The 14,430-nt window shown below is 47.3% G+C and overlaps 1 pseudogene; it reads right to left on the bottom strand.

Moving 5' to 3' along the window:
• Nucleotides 1–13,237: 13,237 nt before the first annotated feature.
• Nucleotides 13,238–13,843, bottom strand: LOC146181221 (putative ATP-dependent RNA helicase DDX5 pseudogene; annotated as a pseudogene).
• Between the last annotated feature and the right edge of the window lie 587 nt (nucleotides 13,844–14,430).

Here is a 14,430-nt window from a genome sequence, read left to right on the forward strand (position 1 = left end):
CTCAAGCTGAATGGCACAGTGACTGGAAGAAGCTTGCCTTCACCCAAGCTACCTACCGTATTTAATCGCATAATGCTCACACTTTTTTTTGCGGAAAACTGACGCTGAGTTGGGGGGTGCGATAATTATGCGGGGAAAATTTTCAAGTAAATGTTTTGGAGAGCTAAAAGCAAATTTAAATAGGTGAAAATCGGGATTCTTATGCCAGCTATTGTAAATATAACCAAAACTTTGCTTTCAAGCAGAACTTACCTTGTTATAAAAGTACAGGGTCACCAAAAGCACAAATTGCTAAAGTACTTTATTTACCACACGCAGCCTCATCATCACTTCCCATGTTTCATGGTATAATGCGCACAGCAGACCATACAGTTCTACTTTTGATCAGAGACTTGGTCCAAGTTCGTGTCGACACTGCAATCGGTGCCTCCAGTAGCCTACTACGTAGAACTCATTGACGTCGAAGTGCCTGCTGGCAGCGCAGTTGCTATGCTGTAGCGCATACTGGAAGGCTTTCAGCTTAAAAGCAGTTGTATAACTTGAGTGCCACCCCACCGCGATGTGGCATGAAGAACCCGGTAGACGGTGGATGACAACGAGGTGCGGAGACAACTCGCAAAATGGCGGGGACTACGAGCATGATGAAGGTAAAAAAAAAAAAAAAAGGAGCATAACCTATGATGATCATGATGATCTACCCTAGCACGCTATCGCCGCTTGAGAGCGCGAGCACACAAGATGAGCTCGGTTCATTAGCGCTCCAAAGATGGCGCTTGTTACTACTAGCAGACGGCTCTCACAGTGGTGTGATGATTATGCGAGGAAGAAAAAAATCCCATTTTCGGCACCCAATGTTGGGGGTGTGAGCAGTACGCGAGTGCGAGCATTATGCGAGTAAATACAGTATGTGCCTATGATTCAGGTCCTGCTCTGACTAGTACGGTCGGCAGCTTGTTAGCTTCCCTTTTCTCTATCACTCTACCTCATGCCAGCACTGATATAATGAAGACTAAATTGGCATCATGGGTGACAGTTCGAACTATCTGCATAGTGTGTGCGATGCGGACAGAGACCGATACATAAACTGTGTGGCACCGACCCGTTTGCAGTCGATGTGCGCGACTGTGCGGTAAGCATCGACCTGTGGCCGCACATAAATATGTGCGACATTAATTAGTGTTCCGGGCTGACTTCATTGCAAGAAACCAACTGGAAGCTGACAGATTACTCGAACACCACTCATGACATGCGGCTGCTTTAAAGATCAATGGCTGAAGCAGACGAACCGGCGCGTTGCACAATTACGTGTGTGTCGTAGAATTTTTGGAACCTGGAAGCTAAACTGCTGAATCCTTGTAGGTCTAATTTCGCACAGAAATGAAAATTTGATTTTTTTATACCAAACTTGTTTAGGGTACTTGCCTGATTCGATCGGAAGTCGGAAGTTTGCATCGTCTGTGGCGGCAATGAAGAAACCGCCGCCGCAGCGATGCCACGTACCGGTGGCACCACCTCGTTGTATGCGAGCTCGAAATGATTTTTTGCAATGCGAGAACAAAACTCTTCAAATATAGTGCAGTTTTGACCAAACTAAGTTTCGGTTGTTACTGAGAAATAAGTTCATAAAGTTTTTCATACCTTCTGCAAAACAGCTCTACCCGCCTACCTTCCTTCGCCGAATCTATATGCCCCTGTTCCCTTAAACAGCATGAGTTGTCGCCATAGGTGCCATGCCTGACAGCTGTCTGCTTTCCTTCGCAGCCGACACCGACGATGCGAACATCAGACTTATGATCCAATGAAGAAAGTATGCCAAACAGAGTTTGTCGAGCCTCCTTTAAAGGCTTAGATTGCCGCAAAACACAACAAGGAGATGTTGGTGGCGTACTGCATACGCAAGGCTGGAAATATTGAAGCATGTTGTCATGTTGCCGCACTGCTCTTTTACCTGGAATATGGCTTGCGAGTGCTTGAAGAATAGTCGTACATGAATCGTTGCAACAGTTGGCTGCCAGGGCACATCCGAAAGATTCCAGCCCAGCCTATTTTTGACACAGATTTCCCATCTATCGTGATACTTGGGCGGTTGAGCTGTGCCAGCCATACGTGGCGTTGCATCTAAGGGTTGTTTTGTTCAAGAGGTGTCATTCGTTTGTACTTTTGGAACCTTAAAGTGAAGGTCATTCTCACAGCTCTTCAGCTTCCGTTGCTTGCTCTGTGTACAGCTATTACTGTCTATGACTCTTCAATAAACCATAGCTGTGGATGCCTCTGCTTGTAAACCGCACGACAAAAGTTGATGCGTACTGCTTTTGTCAAGAGCCCAGAGAGTTTGCTTTTAAGCCGTATATTATGACATTTTTGACAATCGTGGAAGTCCTAGACATTGGAGAGGGTAGGACGAAAAATCTTGCCTTCAGCAAGTTTGGAAACCTCGGAATCCATTACGAGCCACATAGTATGGTTCAGAAGTGGACCTCCTGTGCTCTAAACTTTTGACAAAGAGTGTACATACGTTTGCCCTGTTCTTTCAGTCGGCACGAAGATGGCCGACTGCGCTACAATTACCCACACTGCACCGCGCACGGCGCTTACTGAATACCCCCAAAAGCATTTAACACCACCTTGCTATTTATTGTGTTTTTGGTGTAAATTGGTGTATAGAAAAGGCGCAGTATCAGTCACTTTTTCCGTGAACACCTGAACTGAGCCGCAGGGAAGGGCAGAAGGCAGGAGGGAAAGCGAAAAGAAACGTGCCGCAATGGAGTAATAATTCTGTTACAGGGAAAGAAACGCGCAGTATGAATGAAACATTTATTTTGTATACAGGGAAAGTACGGCAGCGGTCTAAAGGGCCACCCCTTAACAATTACTAGGTGGGCTCCCTCTTACGGGTGGCCATTGGCGTTTCCCGCAGCCGGGGCCTGCTCGACCAAGGCGAACGTTACTAGAACAACCACGGCCAGTTGCGCCGCGAGGTAAGAGCAGAATAGTAGGACCGCCCTCCTGGGAAGGGTTCGGTAGGGGAGATAGATTAGGTGCTTTTTTTTTATATGCCCACACCATGCGGAAAATGTCCGAGGATTTTTCCTCACAGTGCGAGCATTTTCCCGTGCAAGCGGGGTCAAACTATTTTGGTATAAGGCGAAGGTGAATGCGCTCGTCTGCCTTTCTGTTAGGCCCTTGCGGGGCTTAGGATAGAGTGAATGGCTAGATTGGTAGAATTGAATGATTTCTTTTGAAAGTGTAGGCAGGATTGGGCTCGGAGTCCGGATCGGTGGGAGACGAGGTTGGTGCCCGGCATCGGCCGTTTCGTTTCCATCGAGGCCAGTGCGAGGCGAAGTCCAGATAATCGTTCGATGCGCGGGGCACCGTGACAACCGCTGTTTTGCAAAGCCACCGTGTGCAAAACGATATTGCGGTAGGCACCCCTCGAGTCGGTGGTAATAACTGATCTGTCGCAACTAGCACTACGGTAACCTCTTCCGCGCGTGTAATGTGTAACTTCTGAGCACAATCACGCATTTATTTGGCTCATTAGGTCAGAAAAACATCCACTTTCGGTTAGTATGACGTCACATCCCTTGGACGTCGATATTAGTCATATGGCTATTTCAAGGTCTGATTGATTTCACTTTTACATTTTGGCTCTAATTATTTCCAGATCATACGATTTAGATCGGCTTTGGCATCACAATTTTTGCATTTGTCTGAGTAGAGTCATTCCCAATATAGGCAACATAATTGGGATAGGGATAGGTATTAGTAGTTTGAAGTTTACGCCATGCTTTGCCCTGGTGTTTGGAGAGCTTTTTGTCTGCAAGGGTGAATCTGAGTATGGCAAGCCTGTAAGCTGCAGGATTACTCTATAGAGGGTATTCACTGACGTGCTGTGCGCGGTGCATTGTGGGTAATTGAGGCGCAGTCGGCCATTTTTGTGTCCACGGAACGAACAGGGCGAACGTACGTATCAAGTGCTGTCGTGCGGTTCTACAAGCAGTGGCATCCGCAGCTACATGTTGTTTATTGAGCTATCGTAGACTGTAATAGAAGCGTGCACAGTGTAAACAACGGACGGAAGCTGAAGAGCTCCGCGAACGACCTCGGCATTTTATGGTTCCCGAAGTACACACGAACAACTCCACTCGAACGAGACGCCTCACCGAGATGCGACGTCACATATGGCTGGCACGGCTCAACCGCTCAAGTATCATGGAATATGAGAAATGTATGTCAAAATGGGCTGGACTGGAATCTTCCGGATCCTAGCAGCCAGCTCTTGTCACTATCCGTGCACGACTGTTCTTCACGCACTCGGAAGGTAAAAGAGCAGCGCGGCAATGTATCGCGTCCTGTCATGCCCATGCATGCAGCGCGCCGCCAACACCTCCTCGTCGTGTTTTGCTACAATAAAATCCTTCAAAGAAGGCTCGCTAAACTGTGTTTGCCGTACTTGCCTCATTCGATCAGAAGAAGTCGGATGTTCGCATCGTCTGTGTCGGCTGCTAATTAAAGCAGACCGCATGCAGATTCGGCGAAGGAACGTAGGCGGGCAGAGTTGTTTTGCAGAAGGTTTGAAGAACGTTATTATAAACTTATTTATCTCTAATAAAAAATCACTTTAGCTTGGCCAAAACTGCGCTGTATTTCAAGAGTTTTGTTGCAAAAAGTTATTTCGAGCCCGCAAGGCAACGAAGTGGAGCCACCGGTGTCATCGCTGTGGCCTATGGCAGCGGTTTCTTTTGCTTCCTTACCGCCACAGACGATGCAAACATCCGACTTCTGATCGATTGAGGCAAGTACACCAATCAAGTTTTGTATCAAAGATACTGACTACCAAACGCCATTTCCATGCAGAATATCAGCTACAAAAACAAAGCGGTTTAGTTTGTATAAACGTTGGACGGCACGCAGTTCGTCTGCTTCAACCGCGGCTCTTAACCCAGCCGCTTGTAACGCAGTTGCGTTCTTCGAATGGCCAGTAGGCTTGCGATTGGTTTCTTGTGACGAAGCTCGTCCGTAGGACAAGGAGTTCATGAATGTCGCACATATTTATGCGTGGGCACCGAGGCTTACCGTGCAGTTGTGCATCGGTACCAAAGTTTTGTTTCGTACAGGTCTCTGTCCGCATCGCGAACACTGTGCCGATAAATCAAACTGTCATTCATGATACCGATTGAGTTTTCATAACAACCGTGCTGGCATGAGGCAGAGTGACATAGCAAACGGACGCGCACGAACAGCTAAGCTAACCGCCGCCCCTTACTAGTCAGAACAGGACGCAAAGATGGCGTTGGCTGCATATTGATGTCAGCTGTGACGTCACGTGAATACCCCCTATAAGAAAACAACCAAACAACCCTGTCATTGCCGGAGTTTATTGGGGTGGGCTGCGCGGCCCAGCTCGGCGGGACAGGAGGCGGAAGATGAGGAGGAGGAGTAAAGGCACGGAGGTTAACCGGTAAAAGAGACCGGTTTGCTACCCCACACTGGTGGAAGGGGTGAGTGAATATAAATAGAGGGATGGTGGCTCAGCTGCAGAGCCAGTAGCAGGCCCGTTCATTTTGTTTTTCTTCTTCCTACAGCCATAACAACAAGTCAGTACAGTCACATCAGAACCATATCACGTAACATCACTGTTCTCGAGTTACGTTACGAGCCGCCTCATTACCAGCAAGGGAGGCTTAAGCCGGCGTCCAGATTAAGTGAATGCGCCTTGGGGGCTGATAATTTTGCATTTTTTTTTGGGGGGGGGGGGGAGATTCTTCCCAACGTTTAATTACTTATAACCAGTTTTCAGTCGCTGACAATGGTTTCTGCCGAGGATCCCGCAATGGCTAGAGCAATGGCTGTTAGCTGTTTCTCCAAAATGTGCGTGTTGAGTACATATAGCGCCCCCAGTTATGACTGCACCATATCTTTCCAGCCGAGGAATCTGCTGCATCGACATACACTACAGATATAGGGTGTTGCACAATTAGAGGCGCGATGTAGAATGCTTCTCCCAGTTAAACCGCTGAATCCTCGCAGTTCAATTTTTGCACAGAAATGGTATTTTGTCGCTAGTATTTTTTAATACCAAATTTGTTTGGGGTACTTGCCTGATTCGATCAAAAGAAGTCAAATGTTCCCATCTTATGCGGTGGTGACGACGCCAGACGAGCCGCTGCCCCAGCGACGGTACTTGTGGCGCCACCACATGCTGCTTACAACAACTCAAACCTACTGCCAGAAACGTTCGCCCCCTCTTTTCCTGCTACAGAGTTGCTGTAGCAGCATGAGGTGGCGCCACCAGTACCATCGCTGGGGCAGCGGCTCGTCTGGCGTTGTCGCCGCCGCATAAGATGGGAACATTTGACTTCTTTCGATCGAATCAGGCAAGTACCCCAAACAAATTTCGTATTAAAAATACTAGCGATAAAATGCCCTTTCTGTGCAAAATTGTAACGGCGAGGATCCCACGGTTTAGCTGGGCGATGCATTCTATATCGCGCCTCTAATTGTGCAACGCGCTGTGTATCAAGAAAATGTTTGGTCAAAGACTTGGCTCTCTGCATGACGTCCATCATGGAAACTGGGTGAATGTTTCGAGGTATCGGTGGTATACCTCGAAAAAATAAAAAAAAGGTCAGTTGTCAGTTCGCCTTGTCGTTCAAAATGTATGCCTGATGTAAACAGAATGTATCTGCCAGTTGATGTACAGTCGTGAGCAAAATTGGTATACAACACCCAGCCAGTGACTGAGCTCGGGAAAACTGCATTTACCAGCCATTTAACGACAGCGACAGGGGCTGTGACAGTGGTGCATGCATGTGGATAAAATGGGGCACTACCACTATTGTCTCGATCCAAGATGGCGGTTTTTAGGTAGCCTTGCAATTCAATTTTTCCCGAACTCTACCACTGAGTGTTGTACACCACTTTTTCTCACGACTATACCTAATAGCTGTTTCCACGGAGTAAGATAAGACAGGAGCGCTGACTCAGGCGCGCTGCAATGCATTCAGCGTAGGCCGATTTTGTTACACGAACGCCGAGCTCGCGTCCGGCGCTCAGGTTCGCACTGTACTCTCTCCTTCTGCTCCCCTTTCATCGCCGACGCAACTTTGGTCACGCTTTCCTCCTCCCCAATCCTCCTTGCAGAAGATGGATGGAATATAGGAGCGTCCCCTTTGAAACGGGGTGGTAGCAGTAGCTATCATGCTCATTTTTCTACCTATATCTTAATTATTGATTTAGATTGGTTAACTAAACCATCATTAGAGACAAATATGCGCGCCACCTCTCAACAGTGTTACGAAACAAAATAATAATAATAATAACAATAATAATTGGTTCACAGGAAGGGAAAGGCGCAGTATCTGTCACACTTGCTATGTGGACACCTGAGCCACGCCGTAAGGGAAGGGATGAAGGTGGGAAGTGAAACTGGAAGGAGAGAAAGGGGAGCCGTAGTGGAGGGCTACGGAGTAATTTCGACCACCTGGGGATCTTTAACGTGCGCTGACATCGCACAGCACACGGACGCCACTTCGTTTCGCCTCCATCGAAATGCAGCCGCCATGGTCGGGTTCGAACCCGGGAGCTCATGATCCCTTGGTTTATCCGATTAAGGTGTGTTGAAACTGCTTTCATCTGCCACGCCCTACCTCCGCTAGCAGGACCAAGGGGCCCATATTGTCGACCGATCCATATGAATCGGTGGTCATCGCTAGGGGTTTAACGGGATCCTTTCAAGTACAAAATTACAGAAGTGCGCTTAAGTCTGCTTAAAAGCGGAAATGGTAAAATCCACTTTACCAGTCTGATTTCACTCACTGCATCGTCATTGTCACTCGTACAATCACCATCTTCATCGTCTATATCGATACTATCATAGTTATCAAAGAAATGCACTGTCACTGTCATCGCTACTATCACCCTCACGCTAGAAAATGGGAATTATGATCAGTTTCTCACGAGGTCAGCGTGGTGTAGTCTTAGTCCTCATTTGCCTTACTTATCCGCACCAATTGGGCAAGCTCGTGAGGGAAGTTTATGGGGATTTCTTAAGGAGGTTGCTGACACTTTTAATTTTCTCATTGTGCGTTTCTCTATAGATTACCTGTACAGACATTTTCACGGGGGCGCTTCTGGCGCTGAGAGTATGCATCAATATTGCCTGTTTGGGCTGGACTGTGACTTGCCTCGCGCTTGCAATGTGAAGCGCTAGATATCCATCGATGTTTGCATTTATTTTAGTCGCTAATGACTTACTCTCGTAAATAATGGCATAGGCCAATCGAAAGTCTATAGGCCAGCACTGTGATGTGTATGGGTGTACGAACAACCAGCGGAAAAGAACAATTTTGGGGACTGAAGTGTGCCCACTACAATGCACTCCGCGGGAGCACTGCCGATGTGATATGTTTACGCTGCGCCGGTTTCCGGCATCACCCGATCTGCGAAGGCAGTGGATAGCTGCAGTCAACCGCAAAGATTTTACAGGGAGTTTGTGGGCGCGGGTTTGCTCACGACACTTCGTCAGCGGAATAAAGACTTACGTGAGCGCTGTGCCCGCGCTGCACTTGGGCGTTCCTTTCCTTCGGGCCAGTCCTTCATATTAACGCGATAGCACTACTTCGCTATGTTCACAGATTTCTGTCCGCAGACCGTGTCCGCGGATCGCGTCCGCAAAATCGTGTCCGCAGCAGCTGCGAGTAATTGAGAAGAGGTAAAGGTTAATGAGAGGGGTCAATCGATAAAGGCTGTTGTAATGTTACTACCGAAAAAATAAATAGGCCAATAAGGTAATCAGGCAATTAACTACAGGCAAAAAATGTAAAAGTCCGCAGCAGTTCTGAGTAATTGAGAAGTCGTATAGGTTAATGAGTGGTGTCAATCGATAGAGGTTGAGGCAATGTGGCCGAAGAATTAATTAAGCCAATATGTTAATTAGGTAATTATTTAGAGGCATAAAATAAAAGTAAAGGCGAAAATGGACTGACTAGCGAATGACTTGGCGCCACATTTGAGTGTATCAAATACTAAAACAATTAACTAAATCAGCTAATTAGGGTTACGTCAAAGATGTGACGTCACACAACCTGAAGTAGAGCCAAAAAAGGGCATAGGAAGGGATTGGCGCGCAACTTGAAAGTACCAAAGACTAAAGTAAATAATTAAGGCAGCCAATTAGGGTGACATCACACAACCGAAAGTAGAGCCGAAAAGGGCATAGGAAATGATTGGCGCGCAGTTGCAAAGTACCAAGCATTAAAATGAATAAACAGAAGTGAATTAATGTGGCGTTGATAATTTGAAGTCACGCAACCGGAAGTAGAGCCGGAAAAGGGCATAGGAAAAGATTAGAGAGCAATTTGCAAAATCGTGTGCGCAGCAGTTGTGAGTAATTGAGAAGTCGCAGAGTTAATGAGTAGTGTCAGTCGATAGAGGGTGATTGTGTGCAAAAAAATAAAGCTTATAGATTAATTAGGTAATTAATTAGAGGCAGAAAATGAAAAATTAAAGGTGAATTAGTCTCATTAGCGAATGGCCTGGCGTGATGTTTGAATGTATGAAATACTAAAATAGTTAATTACATCAATCAATTAGGGAGACGTCACATCTACGTCACATTAATTCACCTCTTGTTTATTCATTTGTCTTTGGTACTTTCAAATTGCGCGCCAATCCCTTCCTATGCCCTTTTCAGCTCTACTTTCGGCTGCGTGATGTCACATCCTTGACATCACAATTATTCTTCTTGTTTACCCGTTTTAGTCTTCGGTACTTTCAAATTGCGCGCCAATTGCTTTCTATGCCCTTTTTGGCTCGACTTAAGGTTGCGTGACGTCACATCTTTGATGTCACCCTAACTGACTGCCCTAATTAACTACTTTAGTCTTTGGCACTTTCAGATTGCGCGTCAATCCCTTTCTATGCTCTTTTTTGGCTCCACTTCAGGTTGCGTAATGTCACATCTTTGAAGTCACCTTAGTTAACTGATTTAATTAACTATTTTAGTATTTGATGCAATAAAATGTGGCGCCAGGCCATTCATTATTGAGACCATTTTCGCCTTTACTTTTTCATTTTTTGTCTCTAATTAGGTTTCTAACCTATTGCCTTAATTATTTTTGCACACATTACGTCACCCTCTATCGATTGACACCACTCATTGACCTCTACGACTTCTCAATTACTCAAAACTGCTGCGGACACATTTTAGCGTGTTTTGCCTCTAATTACCGAATTATCTTATTGGTTCATTCTAAAACAGCGCAAAAGAACAGGGACGAGAGAACGAAACGTACAACACGAGCGCTGGTTTCGAGCGCTGTACGTTTCGTTCTCTCGTCCCTGTTCTTTTGCGCTGTTTTAGAATGTATACATACCAACTCGCCCAGGCTTCCATTTTGGTATCTTATTGGCCTCATTATTATTTCGGACATACCATTACGTCAGCCTCTATCGATTGACACTATTCATTAACCTCTGCCTCTTCTCAATTACTCGCAACTGCTGCGGACACGATTTTGCGGACGCAGTCTGCGGACACGGTCTGCAAACAGAAATCTGTGAACATAGTGAAGTAACGCTTTCGCGTTAATAAATACAAAATACCTACGGCTGACTAGCACGCCAGGCCTCGACGAACCCGACGCGTTTGACACCAATGCCGAAAACGAAGCGCCGGATCCGCTGGCTGGGTTTGTGTTGGCCATTAATTCACATTGGTCGTTCATGCGAGCATATTGCCACACCGCTGACCATCCTCTGGCGCCATCAAGTGACCGAATGGAACTGGGACCGAATTCTGCCGTACGTGATGTACGGCAGAATACAACACTGCACTCCAGGAAACAACACGCTTCACTCCATTTCATTTGGTTCATGGACGCGAACCCTTGACTATGCTGGATGCCATGCTTCTTCCAGATTCTGCTCCCTTCCCTGTCGGGAGGGGGGGGGGGGGGGGGGGGGGCTGACCAATTTATTCATGACGCAGAATTAAGCTGCACGCCAGCTTGCCCGACAGCGAATTCGGCACCAACAAGTACACGACGCCCAGCGCTACAACCTGCGACACTGAGAGGTGACTTACACGCCCGGCGCGAAGTCTGGGTATGGAGCCCAATACGGTTGCGAGGGCGCTCTGAAAAGCTTCTGCGGCGATAGTTTGGACCTTACGAGGTGCTCCGCCGCCTTAGCGCGGTGAACTACGAGGTGCTACCACAAGGCACTGTACGCTCCTCTCGGCAGCCGAAATCTGAGATAGTTCACGTTGCCACAATGAAGCCATATTACAATCGGTAAACCATTTCAGGGTCCAAACCAGAGCCAGAGACTTTCCCGTATAACTTGCCCCGCTTTTCTACTATTCTCCTACGCTTGCGGCATCGGGTCGATGCCCCTTGGAAGGGGGGCAATGCCACACCGCTGACCATCTTCTGGCGCCACCAAGTGGCCGAATGTCTTGACATTTGGCTAAGCGTCATCCTCGTCTCTCTCGAGTTTTCGCTTGATTAAAAAGGGCCAGCTCAGTTGTTGCGCTGCTTGCTACGTATGTTGGTGACAATATGAATCGCATATTAGGTCATGCGGCACAACAGAGGTGAAATGGAAGGAAGAAGCAGTACATATACGGCGCTTTGAAGGGCACAAAACAGATGCGCGGCCGTCAGGCTCAAGTTCAGCTTTCACAAGCACTCTCCAAAATGGCGGCATAACCTGTTTCGACGCTAGACGTCGCCCGTATCGGGCAATGGCGCTACTGAAACGATGATTTGTGAAAAGTTTTATAGCCTCTTGAGCAAGCAGATGACCCAGGTTCGCACTGAGTCTTTGTTTCCTACACCGTTGTATCGGCAGCCTTATCTGGGGTTTTTGGACACGACTGTTCTAAAGCGTGTTAGGCAAATCTGCATTCAGGCAGCCGCAAAAAAGTTTATTTTTTCAAAGTACACAGTGCGACGTTGCCTGCCAAGACACTTCTTCATGATAAGGAGGTGTTTTTGCCCCGTACGGTGAATTGCCGAAGTTTGTAACGTCTGAGACAATTGATCATTACTTTATTCTGTGCCGTGATGCTAAGGACATACCAAGAACTCTTAAAAAGGACATTGAAATTACGCCATATACTATTAGATTTTTGCCTCCTGAAAAAAAAAAAAAGAACTCTGTCGTGCCTTATGATCTATTTGTGTTGATCGGACTTTTCAGTCTTTGGAAAAGCGATATGATGGACAGGCATGCAGAGCTATCAAGATCGTCCAAATTCGTGTTTCGGGAGCAGTGTACTCCAGTGAGGTGTGTATAGACAGTTTTACAGAGAGAAAGCAGAGGAGGAAGAAAATACTCTCTAACCAGATTCATAGTGCCGGCCTATTGTGTCCAGTACCGAGTGGGCTGTGCATTCGCACGCTTCATGCATAGCAGAGCGGCCTTGCACTTCGGTATATGGTCGTTTAAGAGACTTAAATACCTTTATTAGCGCCCCTTTTAGAGGCAATGGCAACGGGACAGCAATGCGTGTTCGTGGACTGCACAAACAATCAAAGAAATCGCAAAATGATTGCCGACAGCGTATGCGGGAAGCATGCAGCGACAGTCCGAGTGCGACTGTGATATGTTTTTGCTTCACCGTTTTCCAGTCTATCCTGGTTTAATTTGCCTATGAACATTTTGTGTAAGCCAGGCAGACTAAACACCAGTGATGGACTCCTGAATATGATGCCCATTTTACTTCCTCTGCCGTAGTAAACACGCACGCCGGACAGGCCATGCCTCTCGCAAGTACTCCACGCCAACGATATGGTAAATCTCTTTCGTAGATCTATATGACACGCCACTGCATCAGTCGACACCAGAACTGTCACCTTGTCAAATCGCCAAGCTTTCAGCGCCCATTGCTGCTCCTCTTTCGTCATCCTGCCGTTGATGCCGAACACAGAAAAGCCCTCCTTCTTCAGGTGCATCACAATTTCGTCCATTGCCTGCTTCGTGTTGACATACACGACAGCTTTTCTACCTTCGTCTCATGCTACCTCCTGAAGGAGTTCAAAGAGTGCGTTCTCTCTCTTGTTTTTGTTTCGCAGACAACGCAGAGTTTGTTCAACTTGATGACTCGGGTAAGATGCGGATGTTCCAGTTGTGATTGTAACGGGGTCTGTCAGCCATTCTTCGGCGATATGCTCCACATCCATTCTTCGGGAAGCGACCCAAAACAGCGTCTGTCGATCAGATAGGATATTATTTAAAATAATACGAAGCTCTCTCTCTCGAAGCCCAAGGCGACCATGTGGTCCATACCATCCACCACCAGGTAGGTACAGCGGCGCAAAGAGTCTTCCATGAATGACACAAGGCGTCGTGGCGTCGCGATGCAGATTTCCGCACCTTCCTCTAGTTGCTTGAGTTGCTGTTCTCTAGGGCCGCCGGAACAAAGGCACATGACTCGAATGTGGCTGCACTTCTCCAAATCACGCACTACCTGCTCAACCTCTCGCGTGCACTGACGAGACTCGGTGAGCACAAGAACTACGGGCCCACTGCTAACCTCGATGGGTCGCTGGTGTCGAATGTGTACGATAGCAGGGGTCAGGTAACCGAGAGCCTTGCCCTTCGCTTCGTTCTCCACAATGACAAAGAGGTCCCTTACGCTGAGGGCCGCTGGCCAACACTGGGCTTGGAGTTCGCAGAAGGAGTATCGGACAACTTGCATCAGGTCCTCTGGAAAGCCAGCCTCTTCGATATTAAAGATAGGCTTGGGTACGCCACGCCCTTGCACTGCGATAGCGTTGGCTTCTCGGTATGCATCCACTTGAGCAGGCGACCGGCCCGTCGTTGGCAGATGCTCCATGTATAAATTCTTCTCGAAGGTTGGCAGCTGAATGCGGTCCCGATTCGGCGGGCGTATATTTCGGTCTAGAAGGCTGTGGCGGGCGCCCTTTGGCGCACTCTCCTGCGTAAACAGCCTCACGCTCGAGTACGTGGTGCCGCCGAGCTACTGCGGGTGCTTTCATGCTACCATCAGTTGAGATTGCAGATGTTGCTGCTGGTACTGTATCAGGTCCCATAGCGCGAAAAAAATCCACAGCAGCCATTCCTCGGAAAGATGGATTTGTACTTGATGCCCTTTCTGGCTGGATGGAATTAACCGCGCTGCAATCCGGTTGGCCAGGGTTGGCACCGGCAGGTACCGCATTGTTCTTCTTTCTTGTATCATGGCACATGACCACAAGTGGGAATTGGCCAGGGTTCAGTAAAAACGTTTATTAATAATCGATATACTGCATTAATGTTTGTTTACCAAATAACATATGATCCATCCGCACACAGGGGGATCGGCAATGAATTGGGCAGCAGATAATGTATTTAACAAATCACTCATCCTGTCAAACTCTTCATCTCAGAATAATTTTACCACCCAATGATTGTGGATGGTAA

Source organism: Amblyomma maculatum, chromosome 8 (assembly GCF_055883805.1).
Source record: "Amblyomma maculatum isolate TAMU_Amacu chromosome 8, ASM5588380v1, whole genome shotgun sequence".
NCBI classification, from domain to species: domain Eukaryota; kingdom Metazoa; phylum Arthropoda; class Arachnida; order Ixodida; family Ixodidae; genus Amblyomma; species Amblyomma maculatum.